Here is a 14,429-nt window from a genome sequence, read left to right as displayed (position 1 = left end):
CACTTACCTTCACTGCCATACTGGAATGGCAGACACATCCTTTACTGGCTCCATAAAGCCGCACACGGTGAAAGAGTAATTGTCGATTCCCCAATTATAAAAAACAATACACATTTTGTATACACACAAAAGACTTCGTTCCATCAAGTTTTACTGTGAAATTCTTTAATCTTAGGGTTTTGTAATTCATTCTCATTGATTGTTCAATGGTGGCTTTGTTGAGAGTTCTGACATCTATTGGGTCAAGATGATGTCTTTTGCAATACCTAACTTGATAGTAAGCAAACTGTAGAACATTAAGATACCTTTCTTTTGACAATTACTGTAGGGTTGTTTCCCCATCACCAACCCCACCACCCACTCATGGGACAAAACTGTTACATTAGAAATACAGTCCCCAAGGGTATTTTTTCAAAATGATACCAAACCCCTCTCCCACAGACATGTGATGTGTTTTCTAGTGCTTGCACCCCTTTGTTTCCTTTAAATGTACCTCTCTACCAATGGTGAAGACTCAGAAGGTGCTGCTGGAGGCTGCCATTTTGCAATTTATATAGACAGTTGAACATAAGCCTTGTTCTTGATGTATGCTTTTGTATGTTTGTGTTTTCTTAATGTTAACAGAGGAGGTAAACAGATGAGAAGAGTTCACCTCAGCTGGAACACTTCTGCATGGGGCGCTTACATTTCATGATTAATGATGCTGGGATATGACTTTCCAGTGTCGTGAAAACCATCAGATGTAACTAACGGTAAAAGGCAGATGAAGAGCCAGCAATTATTAGGATGATAGGCAAATTTGGGCTCTTGACACACGTTTATTTATTTTAGGAGCTGAACAGTTAAAAGTAGGTGCTCGGCGGATTCAAGGTCAGGCCGAAGTGCTAATTTTTGGAGGTTACCATGTGTTACAGATTTTATGTTTGTATTGTAAGAAAATTAACATGGGCTTTTCTAACCAGAGAACATGTCTATGCTACTTACTGCCATTATTGTTAATTATGAGTGAAGGGATCAATTGCACAATGCCTGCGCCATGCATGTATTATTAAGCTGTATATAGTACTGAGAGGTAACGGACTGTAGAATTTTATGATAGGTTAGACATGCGATCTTGAGAACAGGTGTATCGGAGAACAATTTTTTCTAATTTTCCGGATGATGTCCGGGAACACAGGTCAGTCGATAGCCCATCATGTATGCTCTAATAGCCAGTGGGAAAGTCAGACCTTGAGAGTTTCATATCATGTCAGGGTTATTGAAATAATGAAAGAAACATATATTTATTTCTCTTGGGTATTGGTGTGATAAAGACGCTCTTTATAATGCTAAGCATGAGCCCAATAGCCTTACTTGTGCTTCATGACAGCGTGGGACGTCTGAATGTGTTTGATGAATAGAAATGTTTTCTTATAAAAAATATGACTCAAGGTCAACAAAAAAGTCTGAATAGTATTTATTTTTAAGCAGTACCAATAATGTAATAAGTACAATGTTGTAGGAGTCTAGCAATTTAAAATAAATTGGAAATGCTACTTTTTAAAATATCCAATGACTCAAGAAAAAATATGTATAAGAGGATTGGTAGCTATGTACGTGTCTAATATGGTGAATTCAGGGGGCCTCACATATAACAGTCTGATATGCTCAAAAGACTCTTAAAGTTTAAATAGATTGCACGCTCTGGTTTGTGTGGCACTACACATTTTTGTTTTCACCCGTCAGTTTTGTCAAGGCAAAGGTACAGCTGTGGGCCTCTGAGCATGGCCACTATTACCACTATGGACATGCCATATTGATATACCTTTATGCTCTTATAGAAAACCATATGATGGTTCTCATTGATCGTTCAATGGTGGCTTTGTTGAGAGTTCTGACATCTATTGGGTCAAGATTGTCGCTCGTGTATCACTAGAGGTACTCACCGCAGGAGTTATTCAGCCCAGAAAACTGCTGAATAGGGAGAAGCCCCAACAGTGGTAATCCAGGACTTAGATGATCCCAACAGTGAGACACTCTTCGTGAACACAGGTAGCAGGTAAGTACTGAGTATGGCAAACAGGTACAGGTGAGGATGTCAGAAAAGCCAGGTCGGTACACAGGAGCAGGTTAGCAGACAAGCCGGGTCGGTACACAGGAGCAGGTTAGCAGGCAAGCCGGGTCGGTACACAGGAGCAGGTTAGCAGACAAGGCCGGGTCGGTACACAGGAGCAGGTTAGCAGACAAGCCGGGTCGGTACACAGGAGCAGGTTAGCAGACAAGCCGGGTCGGTACACAGGAGCAGGTTAGCAGACAAGGCCGGGTCGGTACACAGGAGCAGGTTAGCAGACAAGGCCGGGTCGGTACACAGGAGCAGGTTAGCAGACAAGCCGGGTCGGTACACAGGAGCAGGTTAGCAGACAAGCCGGGTCGGTACACAGGAGCAGGTTAGCAGACAAGGCCGGGTCGGTACACAGGAGCAGGTTAGCAGACAAGCCGGGTCGGTACACAGGAGCAGGTAAGCAGAGGTACAAAATCACAAAGGCAAAAGGGAGGTCAAGCAGGCAAGGGTCCAAAAACAAAGATCAGCAGCAAAACTCAGAGTCACAGGCAAAGACCACAACAGGGTGCCTGTGAAAGGACAGCAAGGATTTTAAATCTGGCGCCAAACAGAAGATCCCGCCCCGAGCAGAGTCAAGGCCACGCCTCCAGACGTCCATCACGTCCACTCGCCGACCACGGGTCCGGAGAGAGAAGTATCGGGTTCCCGTGATCTGCGAGCAGACCCCCGCCCGCGCCTAACAGGACCCGAGGACGTGACAGTGACAAAGATGATGTCTTTTGTAATACCTAACTTGATAGTAAGCAAACTCCAGACCGTTAAGATACCTTTCTTTTGACAGGTATCTTAACCCATGGGTGGGTAGTTGTTTCCCCATCACCATCCCCACCACCCACTCAAGGGACCAAACTGTTACATTAGAAATATAGTCCCCAAGGGTATTTCAAAATACCAAACCCTTCTCCCACAGACATGTGATGTGTTTTCTAGTGCTTGCACCCCTTTGTTTTCCCTAAATTTACCTCTCTACCAATGGTGAAGACTCAGAAGGTGCTGCTGGAGGCTGCTATTTTGCAGTTTACATAGACAGTTGAACATAAGCCTTGTTCTTGATGTATACTTTTGTATGTTTGTGTTTTCTTAATGTTAACAGAGGAGGTAAACAGATGAGGAGAGTTCACCTCAGCTGGAACACTTCTGCATGCGGCGCTTACATTTCATGATTAATGATGCTGGGATATGACTTTCCAGTGTCGTGAAAACCATCAGCTGTGGGCCTCTGAGCATGGCCACTATGACCACTATGGACATGCCATATTGATATACCTTTATCCTCTTATAGAAAACCATAGGATGGTGACTGATACTCACAATACATCAATTTTCAATTAAAGGGAAAAATGCTTGAAGTTTCAGGATCATTTACTGATTTTCCCTTTTTGATCTATCATTCTAACATCGCTGGCTGGCCAGAAAAGTAATTAAGTGAAAACCCGAAATTGACAGCAATTTTGTGAGGATATAAGATGAAAAACCATGTTATTTTTGCTGACTGCCACATACACACACACATACATGAGATCTTCCCATCGCTCAGAAGGAGAGCCATTGTGAAGGGCTGGGAATAGCCCCATGTAGGTGATTGACTAGAGGACGGAATGGTATGGTTTCTGGAGAAAGAATAAACTGCTTTTTCTTTTTGAATGATCCCCTAAAGAAATCAGCCCTTTAATACCATTATAAAGATTCTTTATATCAATTTACCGTTTATGCTAAGTTGTTATATTAGTGGTGATCATGGGTCCCCTAACATGTCAAGAAAGAAAAATTTCCTTAATTTACTAATTTTAATTAAACACAATATTCAATTATACCATTCTTGTAAGGAAACAGCAACTGATATGCTTAAATAAATTCAAATTAACACAGCATACAAAGCAGTCAGCTATGGGCTATATGACCTTAAGATATACCCATTCATCCGGATACCAAAACGTCTGGGCAAAATCCATGGTTTATAATTTGAGTGTTCACCTGTTCATAGTTTCATTTGATAGAATTTTATGGCTTCCATCCATTTAAAGGCAACATTCCAGTATTTTACATTTAATGAATGGTTATTTTTACTGACCGACATGTTAAAATATTGGTTGGAATAGACATATTAAGGGGAATGCTAAAAGCTCTGTCCTTGAACCAAAACGAATTTAAAGGTAATCTATGTACATTAGATACAAACGACATTAACAGTTATCTTAAATCCAACCTCATCAATTGTTTATTATGCCAACACCACTGTTTTACAGTACTTTTAAACTAGGACACCCATAATTGCATGCTTCATTTACACCAAAATTTTGCACACACATGTTTATTCATGTGTATATAGACATATCCACACAATCCATTCACTTCCCACTCATGGGATTATTCCAACATAAATTGTGTCTTTACTACAGTTTACTTAAGTCTGAGTGCTTTGCAATTAAAGCAATAAAATGTTTATGCAGGAATAAATCTGTTTTAATGAAACTTTCTCCCCGTCAGGTTTTTAAATCAAACCTTGAATTTGCAATTAGAATATACATTTCCTGCCTCACTCTCCAGCTGTTACTGTCACAGATCCCAGAAACGATACAGAACTAATCCCTGCAGGCTTCAGAATAAGAGCAGCTAAGAGACTTGTGAACGGCTAAATAAAGATGGTGGGGACAAAACCTAATTCGGCAGGGGTTTTATCCCCTGGGATACAATTAAAACGTCTTAAATTGTAGACAGAGTGAATTATTCTGAGGTTGTGTTATCTTTTAATAGACTGAATGTTCAACTTTTTTCGTGGCTTATTCTGATGCATGTTTTTAAGTGCGCAATCATGTCCTGGTGCCCAGACGGAAAGCTGGTTACATTGGGATAAAATAATATTATTGCGTTCTTCCATGAAAAAATGCTTTGCCCTGTCTTTTGAAGGCTGGCTTGCGGACGTATACTAGATCAGCTTCTCCTCCAGGTTACCCGAGGCATATGGGTTTTTCTTGGATTTTTGCTGGCTCAGCAGGCTCTTTGGAGATGGTTTTAGGATTATAAATCATCAGATGACCTCATTAAACATGGTCTGTTGGTTTGAGAGGCCCTACAAATAAGGATGTTGGATGTATCAATATTCTTCATAAAGTATGATCTGAATGTTCTCATGATCACCACATTTTAATAAGATGACCTAACAAATAAGTGCAGAAGTTAAAAAGACATCTCAGACTCACTTTAAGAAGTGACTCTGCCCAATGGTAGATATAAGCTGTCATAAGGATAATCAAATAAGCATAAGGGTGATCACATATAAGATCTGGAAAACTGACTGTGAACATATATCTGGTGTATAAGCATAAAAAATAGATTTTTGATTTTGCCACCCCCCCAGACAAATAATTAATTTTTCTGACCATTCGATTTGAGCAAACTTCTGATGATTTTTTGATTAGGAAACAACTGGGGGAGGTCCCTGACTCACCTTTCACTTACAGCAGCAGCATCTCAAGATTTAGGAAGAGACTTGATTTTACATTCCAGGACCACCAGCAACAACAGCACTACACCAATGGATTTGCACATCCAGCAGCCTGCTATAGGACTGAATTTTCAAAAATTGGACCATATTGATGAATTGATTGGCAAAGAAAGATAATAAGGCAGTAGTAGTAAGACACTAGGTAGACACTGGCAGATGGATGCATGCCCCTTGGTACAGGATACTGACTTCCCCCCAAAATTAGAAAAAAAATATTTAATTAATTGATCCCTCTGCCACAGCAGCAGCAGCAGGGCAGGCAATATTAGTTTCCTCCAAAATTGTAAATATTAACAGAAATTGACCCTTCAGAATGAGGAAGGAGACTGAACTGCAGCAGCAGAGAGAGAGCAGGGTACAAGGCAGGACCAGCAGACAAAACATACAGCCACAAGACTGAATCCCCCCCACACCAGTATTATAAAAAAGGACAAGAATTGATCCCCAGAGTAAGGAAGGAGATTGAGCCACAGAGGCAGGGCAGGGAACAAGGCAGGCACTGACAGACAGACACACCCAGCCACTTGATACAGGACTAAATATACCAATATTTGAAAAATTAAAAGAACATATCCCACAGAGTAAGGAAGGAAATAGAGAAGCAGCACTAGAACCTTACTCGGTTTGAATATTGAGTAAGTAATCTAATTTGGGAAGATTGACTTTCAAGAAAGGTATCTGCTCCACCAGGTGTGTGGGAGAGCTATGTTCTCTGAGGATTGTTGCCGGAAAAAAACCTCTCGCTTTGGACACTGGTGGGCATGAGGTCAGCTGTTTGGCCACTAAGGAGAGTCCCAATAGGCTTTGACCATTTTAGGGGCCTCTGCCCAAATGTCAGCTGCTCCAATGGAGCTAGTGCTGCTGCTCTGCATGGGTGCAATGGACTGGGAATTTGACATATGGGTGGCACTAAAAAGCCTGCATCTCTCCTCAGCCACCCTAAGGACAAGCATGTCTCTCCAACTTTAAAATATTTTTTAAGTGCCAACTTGCCCTTAATTCTTGGTCACAAAGGGTAGTCAGCACTTACCATGATGGCTTGCATGCGACCTGTAACCCTCTTCCACATGTCATCTGTCAACCTCATTGCACTCCAGGAAGTCATGCATTTTTTTTCAGATATGTAAGTCTTCCTTTTTTTCAGATATGTAAGTAAGTAGGGGATGACCTGGCCCAAGTTGGCAGTGCTTTGGCTTAAATTCTCAGTCACATCCCTGAACGGCTTCAGGACCACCACCTGCTTCATTTATGCATATTACCAATGTTTCGCTCAAAGGACAGGGAGTGAGGAGCCTGCTGCTGTTTTAGGATCCACTCCATCATTTCCAGGGTGGAGTTCCAGAGAGTTCTGGGGTAGACCCACCTTCTGCTCCACTCCCCGCTGCTGGCTTGCCTTCACATTTGCGGTTAAAGTGCCCAGCAATCTTACAGCACTTTTTACGATCGGTTTTGACAATCTACGCTGCCTATCAGTTGCCTCAGCACTTCGTCCCACGTCTTAAAAGGGGTGGGACGAAGAACTGAGGCACGGCCATTGGGCGACGCGGTGCGTGCACGCCAGCCGCTTTAATTTCAAGAACGCCTGCCTCCACCCACTGCCCCCATCAGACACCAGGGAGTCAGAAGCAGTGGTAAGTCCGGGAAGGAGTGTTATATGGGGGGCATAAGGCTTTACTGGAGGCAGAGTGCCCCATTATATGCCTTTTAACCCCCTTTATGCCACTATGCCTCCAGAAATGCCCTTCAATCCCCTATATGCCACTCTTCCTCCAGAAATGCCTTATGCCCGTCTATATGCCACTCTTTCCCATGATATGCCTTTTAACTCCCTATATGCCAGAGTGGTATAAGGCATTTCTGGAGGCAGAGTGGCATATAGGAGGGTATAAGGCATATCAGGGAGGCAGAGTGGCATATAGGGGGTTATAAGGCATTTCTGGGGGCAGAGTGGCAAGCCTGGGGGCAGAAGTGCATAACTGGGAGGGATGATTGGCAAATAAAAGGAAATTAAAAACAAAAAAAATATTTTTCTCAATCATAGCTTTTATTAAATATGAAAAAATAGTTAACATGAATTAATATTTACTAGTAAAACTTTTTCCCTATAGGGTTATCTTATATTCAGGCTTTTTCTTCTAAATTAAAATTCAGATTTTGGGGGGTCGTCTTATAATAAAACAAATACGGTATTTGGGTGTCTGTGTGGCAGAGCCTTTACTGGTGTGTATTTGGGTGTTTCTTTGTGGCAGAGCCTGTCCTGGTGTGTGTGTTTGGGTGTCGGTGTGGCAGAGCCTGTCCTGGTGTGTGTGTTTTGGTGTCGGTATGGTAGAGCCTGTCCGGTATGTGTTTGGATGTGTCGGTGTGGTAGCGGCTGTCCTGGTGTGTGTGTGTGTGTGTTTGGATGTGTATCGGTGTGGCAGAGCCTGTCCTGCTGTGCATTGGGTGTGTCGGTGTGGTAGAGCCTGTCCTGGTGTATTTGTTTGGGTGTGTCGGTGTTGTAGAGCATTTCCTGGTGTGTGTGTTTGGGTGTCGGTGTGGCAGAGCCTTTCCTGGTGTGTGTTTGGGTGTCGGTGTGTGCACTGTACTTACTGTAGTAATAAAGTAAAAATATTTATTTAATGTTTACTTATCCAGAGATAAAATGCCCAGAGATAAATGCTGAATTTGTAGTCACTTCAGAGGACAAAGGTTTTGTGTTTTTTTTGTCTTATTTCTTATCTTCTCTTATCACAAAGGATTAATCGCAGAAACTGGAATGGTGGTTGGGATCTTCAGGGTGAAACCCAGTTTAGTTGTAAGAACTGACTTAATTATTCAAGTTGGTTTCATAGCTCTTCCCCCTTAAGAGAGGACCTTTTAAGGCAGACCACTTTGCACCATGAACTGTGTGCATTTTTGTAAAAAAAATAATAATGTATCTGGGATGAGGTATTCATTGGATTATGCAGTGCTAGAACAGTTGTGGTGGTATTAATAGCCAAAAGTTTCTTACAAGAATATCGTGAAGAATAATGTGATTTGCAGTAGCAAATGTTTTGATTCCATTATGTCTAATGTATTTGATTTGTTGGGGCCTTTTAACACTTTTGCTTTCTGGCATTTTAATACAAGTAATGTGATAAAAAAAATGTTTTATAGTTATTTGTATGGCAAATCGTGTGACTCGGGTATGTATTAGGGGTGCGTGTGGGTACAAGAGCTCGACCGCGAGATAAACTATATGGGGCTGGTCTCCAAATGTTCCCAAGGCTGCCTTTCATTCCCAGTCCGGCCCTGCCTGTCCCCCATACTTTGGGCAGCCACCAGTGTGTCATCAGTGAAAGAACTGCATGCTGTGCATTACTGGCCAATTCCTAATATGCCTAATATTGTCACCATTATTTATTATTTTATGTTGTGCACAAACTGGAGGTTTTCCTGCTGTAAACATCTTAACCTCTACTCAGGAACGGTAATTCTGAAACATACTGTCTGCAAGCACAATCTAATACCTCACTTTGTCACCAATATTTTGTAATGATTTCTTGTTCTTTGTTGTCCACAAACTAAAGATTTTGCATGTATTTGTTTTTTAAAAACAGCCCTAAAATAAATAGATCATTACTTAAAAAGCAAAAAAACAACTTCTGCTGAAGTCCTTGTATAAGTGTATATCAATAATAGAATTCAATATTATACACTATACATTCTCCAATCCACCCCACCCCAGTAAACTTTCTGCACTACAATGCTGACACGGTATGGTAGATGAGCCTAAATCCCAGCCTCAACACTTACTGTCACTGTCTTACACTTCAACTCTCATCAGTCTGTAACTGCTTCTAAGGAGTTAAAATGGTGTTAGCACACTTATTTGTGTAAGCTCACCCCTTCCCCTTTTAAATGCTGATTGGCCGAAGTAAAAATAGTAAGTAAAAAAACCTGCAAGCTGTTGAACCCATCAATCACAGCCATAACCACCAATAGACCATCTCCCAATTGTTTGGCTACATCTACCAATCAGTCATTTAAATGTACCCTCCTACACACAGTCCCTTCCCTCTTTAGCTAACCAAAGAGCACAAAAATGGGTTTTAATGGCACCAAAACATTGCAAATGAGCAAATCTGAATGAAATTTCTGAGATTTTGCAGTACGTTTTACATTTGTTTTATTATTGGAGATTTTAACGAACAAACAAAATAGACACATTTTGTGGAAAGCCAACAAGATTGATTGTCTAAAGTCAACCCAGAGCCCCTGTTGCTGCATACCAGAAGCCCTGCTGGTACATAGGAATTTTTGGTAGCTGTGGTTGGGCATGGCCCAAGAGAATTTAAACAGAAGACAATAAATTAGTGTAAAGTATTGGTCCATTTGAAAAAATTTAAAACCGGTTTTGCTTCCCTAATATTGATGGAATAACATTTTTCATTACTACACAGAACAATGTAAGAAAAAAAAAGTCAAGGGCAGTAAAATCCAGAGAGTATTAAGCAACAGTTTTCATAAATATGCTTTGCATAGACATCATATGTGCCAACTTTTGCAAAAAACATTTACAAGGACATACAACAGTGTAAGAAGCAGCCAACAAAAATGTGTGCAGAAAAGACATAGAGCTGTTCTTCTATTGTTAAAATGACCATAATAAAACCAATATGCCATATACATATAATAGATAATCAGTATTGCACATGTTTTGCGAAGTGCATAGTCTGTAATCCCTGTAATGATAAGTACCCAGTGAATCACCCCAGAGGGCTGTCTACATAGCAGGGGGAGCCAAATACTGACTCCCAGCTGTTATTTTACTAAAATCCTCCAAACTTCTGCCAGCAGCTTACCGTGTTTGTCATTGGCATAGGTTTTTGGGAATTGTAATACCATAGCAGCTGGTCATCTACTTTGCATTCAAGGGAGTTAACTATCTACAAGGTGGGAAAGACAGCAGATCCTCCTCGTCCCCAAGCTATAACATACTCTCTGATTTGTGCTGACATTGAATCTAGAATAGCATCCATGTGATGTCTAGCAGGAAAAAAAACTGTTATTTATCTCTGTTATGCCCAACAAAGTGAGCATGCTGGCCAAAGGTCTAGGGCAGACAGTGAAGCAAGGTGCTAGTAAGCCAGTAGACAGGGACATAACTAGAAACCACAGGGACCTGGTGTGAAAAGTGCCCCAGGGTCCCCCAACTTCAACAGCTGGTCTGTGCCATCATTGCCCCTTCCTCCCTAACAAACACTCTGGCACTCATATGTAAACACACTTACACTAATTACACACATACACATTCATTCTAACTCACAATCCATCTCATCCCACTTACACATAAATGCTCAAACACATACTCATCCATGCTCACACACACACAATTACAAATCCATGCTTACACACACAATTACACATCCATGCTCTCACACACACAATTACACATCCATGCTGCCACACACACAATTTTACACATCCATGCTCACATACATACATAAATACAAACATATATACATTCATCCCACCACCCACCCCTGCTTACCTATCATCACACCTGCAGATTTCTGTCCAGCTCTCGCACACTGTGTGAGCAGCCTTGGTTTCACACGCAAACACGTTACGTCACCTAATAGTATAGAAAGGCCCTTCCGACTTAAGCCGGTGATTCTCCTGTAGTTATGCTACTAGCAGTAGATCAGACTGCTCGATGTGGTACACAATTTAGCCTTTTACAAGAGACAAGGCAGGTTGGAAGGATAACATGGAGTCTAAAAAAGAAGGACCCTTTAGGTAAGCCTGGGAAAAATAGTGGACAAAGCACGATGGCTAAAACCCCTGATCAGGGGAAAACTGATAAGGGCAGAATACACCCAGAAGACAAACAGGAAGCAAGGATGCTAAAAGAGGAACCAGACAAAGAAGATGCATAAACAGTGCTAAAACTAATTATAGACAGAAAAAGATCATGTGATCTAAGAGAACGAACACACAGTGGCTTAAATGAGTCACATGCATGTTTCCCATGTGTCCAAAGCCAACGGGACAAGGTAGTCGATATGCCCTTGACTTAATAATTAAGATCTTTAGAATCTGTAGTTCACTGCATCTCATATAAGTTATAACGGTAAAACCAGAATAGAAGCAGAGAGAGTAGGGAAAATGGCATGGAACCAAATCTATTCCAGTCTAGTACCGCTGGCAGTGCATTCCAGCTTTTCATGGATCTCTGCCTTTTCAAATGCTTTTAAACTATTACCGCAACCGTTCTTTTTTCTCATGCCGTATATCCATTCCTTATCTTCTCTCACATTTTAATAATAGCTTCATAAAGACCAAGATGGGTCAAAAAGTTATATATATATATATATATATATATATATATATATATATATAATATAAGACATTGTCTGGCGTTATACACAGCAGTGTGGTTTTCCAGAGCCTGGCTTACAAGGTTCTGACAGGGTGGTTCTACAGTAGGTAGTGGGTGCTTAGGCCGGTCAGCCTGGATCACCAAAGTATAGCTAAAGAGGGCTCTAGAGGTACCTAGGCTTTATTTTTATTATTATGTTTTGGGGTGTTCTATGTCTACCTGTAAATAATAAAACACAGTTTGCTGAAAACCAGCGTTCCTGAACCCTATTGGACTGTGTTTTAGAGCTACATATATTTTCGTTGCACTTTTCTATTTTTGTTGGAAAGGGTGAAGGCCGGAGGAGTAGTGTGACCACATTTTATTTCTGCCATTAAGGGACACACTATGAAGCACACAGGTGTGTGTATATATATATATATATATATATATATATATGCGTTAGACATGCATTTTTAACTACGTAATATATTCTTATCTCTTTGAAGTAAAGACCGTGATTGAAATATGATTTTAAAATAACTGGCAGTTAGTTTTCATTCTTTAATATTAGCCCTTCTGCCAATATATATCAATATTAGCCCCTGCTGACAATATATATTAATAATAGCCCCTGCTGCCAATATATATAAATATTGGACCCTGCTGCCAATATATATATATATATATTATATTGAAAAAATTGGACCGCCACAAGCAATTCCTTGGGCCCCGCTCCACACTCCCTAGCATGCAATAACTCCCTCCGCTACCACACCAAAAAAAAATTATATAAATCCTGTATCTGCAATGTATACAATAATAATGCATGGAAACATAGCATTGCAGGTATAGATAATTTGGAAATCACATGTAAACTTAGCGCTGAGGGTATAGATTAAATAACCAACATATGGAAACAGCACTGTAGGTATTGATCAACCGAATAAGACATACAAACCCTGTATTTGCAGGTATACATAAATAATGTATGGAAACATAGCAGATATGGACCAACAGAATAACACACAAACCCAGCTTTGCAGGTATAGATCAATTGGAAATCACAGAAAAACTCAGCATTAAAGGTATAGATAAAACCCCCTAAATTACAGGCATAGATCCAAGTTGCACAATCCAAAGGCAGCCCTGACATCCACACTGCCCACATAGAACCTGACCAGCACCCAGATAACACATATAGGACTTGTCAACTTTGTCCCAACTAGCCCAGCATGAGTCAAGTTCGTCCCCAAACAGCCCGGCCTGTGCTATCTTTGTCTCATAAACACCGTGCCTGTGCCATCTTGGTCCCAAAGGCTCAAACACTCTGCTTGTGCCATGTAACGGGTTCACCAAGAGTGAACCCATCTCTGACTACCTTGGGGCCCTGTATGACAGGTCATTTTGTCACATGCCATTTTTCCCTTTCCACAAATCAATTATACATCTATGATACACACAAACACTCACCAACTCACACTTTTATTCACATAATTCATTCATACAATCATTTATTCTCACTCATTCACACAAATCATTTACACATATTCATTAATGCATTCTCACAATTGATTCCCTCACTCATTCACATCATTTATCCACAGATTAATTCGTACTCTTCCTCATTCAGACAATTCATCCGCACATTAATTCTTTCATTTTCTCACTCATTCACACTATCTACCCCCTCCCTTCTCACTATCTAGCTCCCCTCCCTTCTCACTATCTAGCCCCCCTCCCTTCTCACTATCTACCCCCTCTCCCTTCTCACTATCTACCCCCTCTCCCTTCTCACTATCTACCCCCTCTCCCTTCTCACTATCTAGCCCCTCTTCCCCCTTCTCACTATATAGCCACTCTTCCCCCTTCTCACTCTCTACCCCCTCTCGCCTCCCCCTTTGTAGTTCACTTACCTTGCAGACGTCCTGTGGTGGGAGGGCAAGGCCTCTGTCTCGCAGCTCTGCCGCTTCACTGCTGCGCAACGGAATATGACGTGACACCGCGACCAAGGCAGAGGCCTCGCGGAGGAGAGTGAGGGGCGCCGAGCGGTTGCTGAAACAATAATTCTGAGACAATGCATTGTCCCGGATTGTGGCTGCCCGGCACTTCGAGTCCCATTGCGGGGACATGTGGTCACCCTAGGGAGGAGTAGTAATTGGTCATGTCATAGCGTGTCTTGTGACTAGTTCTCTCTGGCAAGCTGGCTTCCCTTGCAGTTTAGTATAACAGTTTTCACCCTGGGGTGAAGATGGCTGTGAAATAAAAAAATTGCACCAAAGAGAAAACACATTCTTTTTGCAGGCAGAAGGTTTGTCGGGAGTACAAATTTATATTCGCATCTGTGCTCAGTATGTGGATAAAGTTCTCTCTCGTAGAGTCGTCTATGAGTGGATTGAAAAGTTCGAACATGGACTGGTGTGACGGATGCAGAGCACTCCGGATGTCCAGCTACCACCACGACCACAAGGAATGAAGAAATAACCCTGGAACTGATT

The sequence above is a fragment of the Sceloporus occidentalis genome, unplaced genomic scaffold, assembly GCF_023333645.1.
Source record: "Sceloporus occidentalis isolate IW3139 unplaced genomic scaffold, rSceOcc1.0.p SCAF_240, whole genome shotgun sequence".
Classification (NCBI taxonomy): Eukaryota; Metazoa; Chordata; class Lepidosauria; order Squamata; family Phrynosomatidae; genus Sceloporus; species Sceloporus occidentalis.
The sequence above is the reverse complement of the archived record's forward strand: the minus strand, read 5'-3'. Positions refer to the sequence as shown.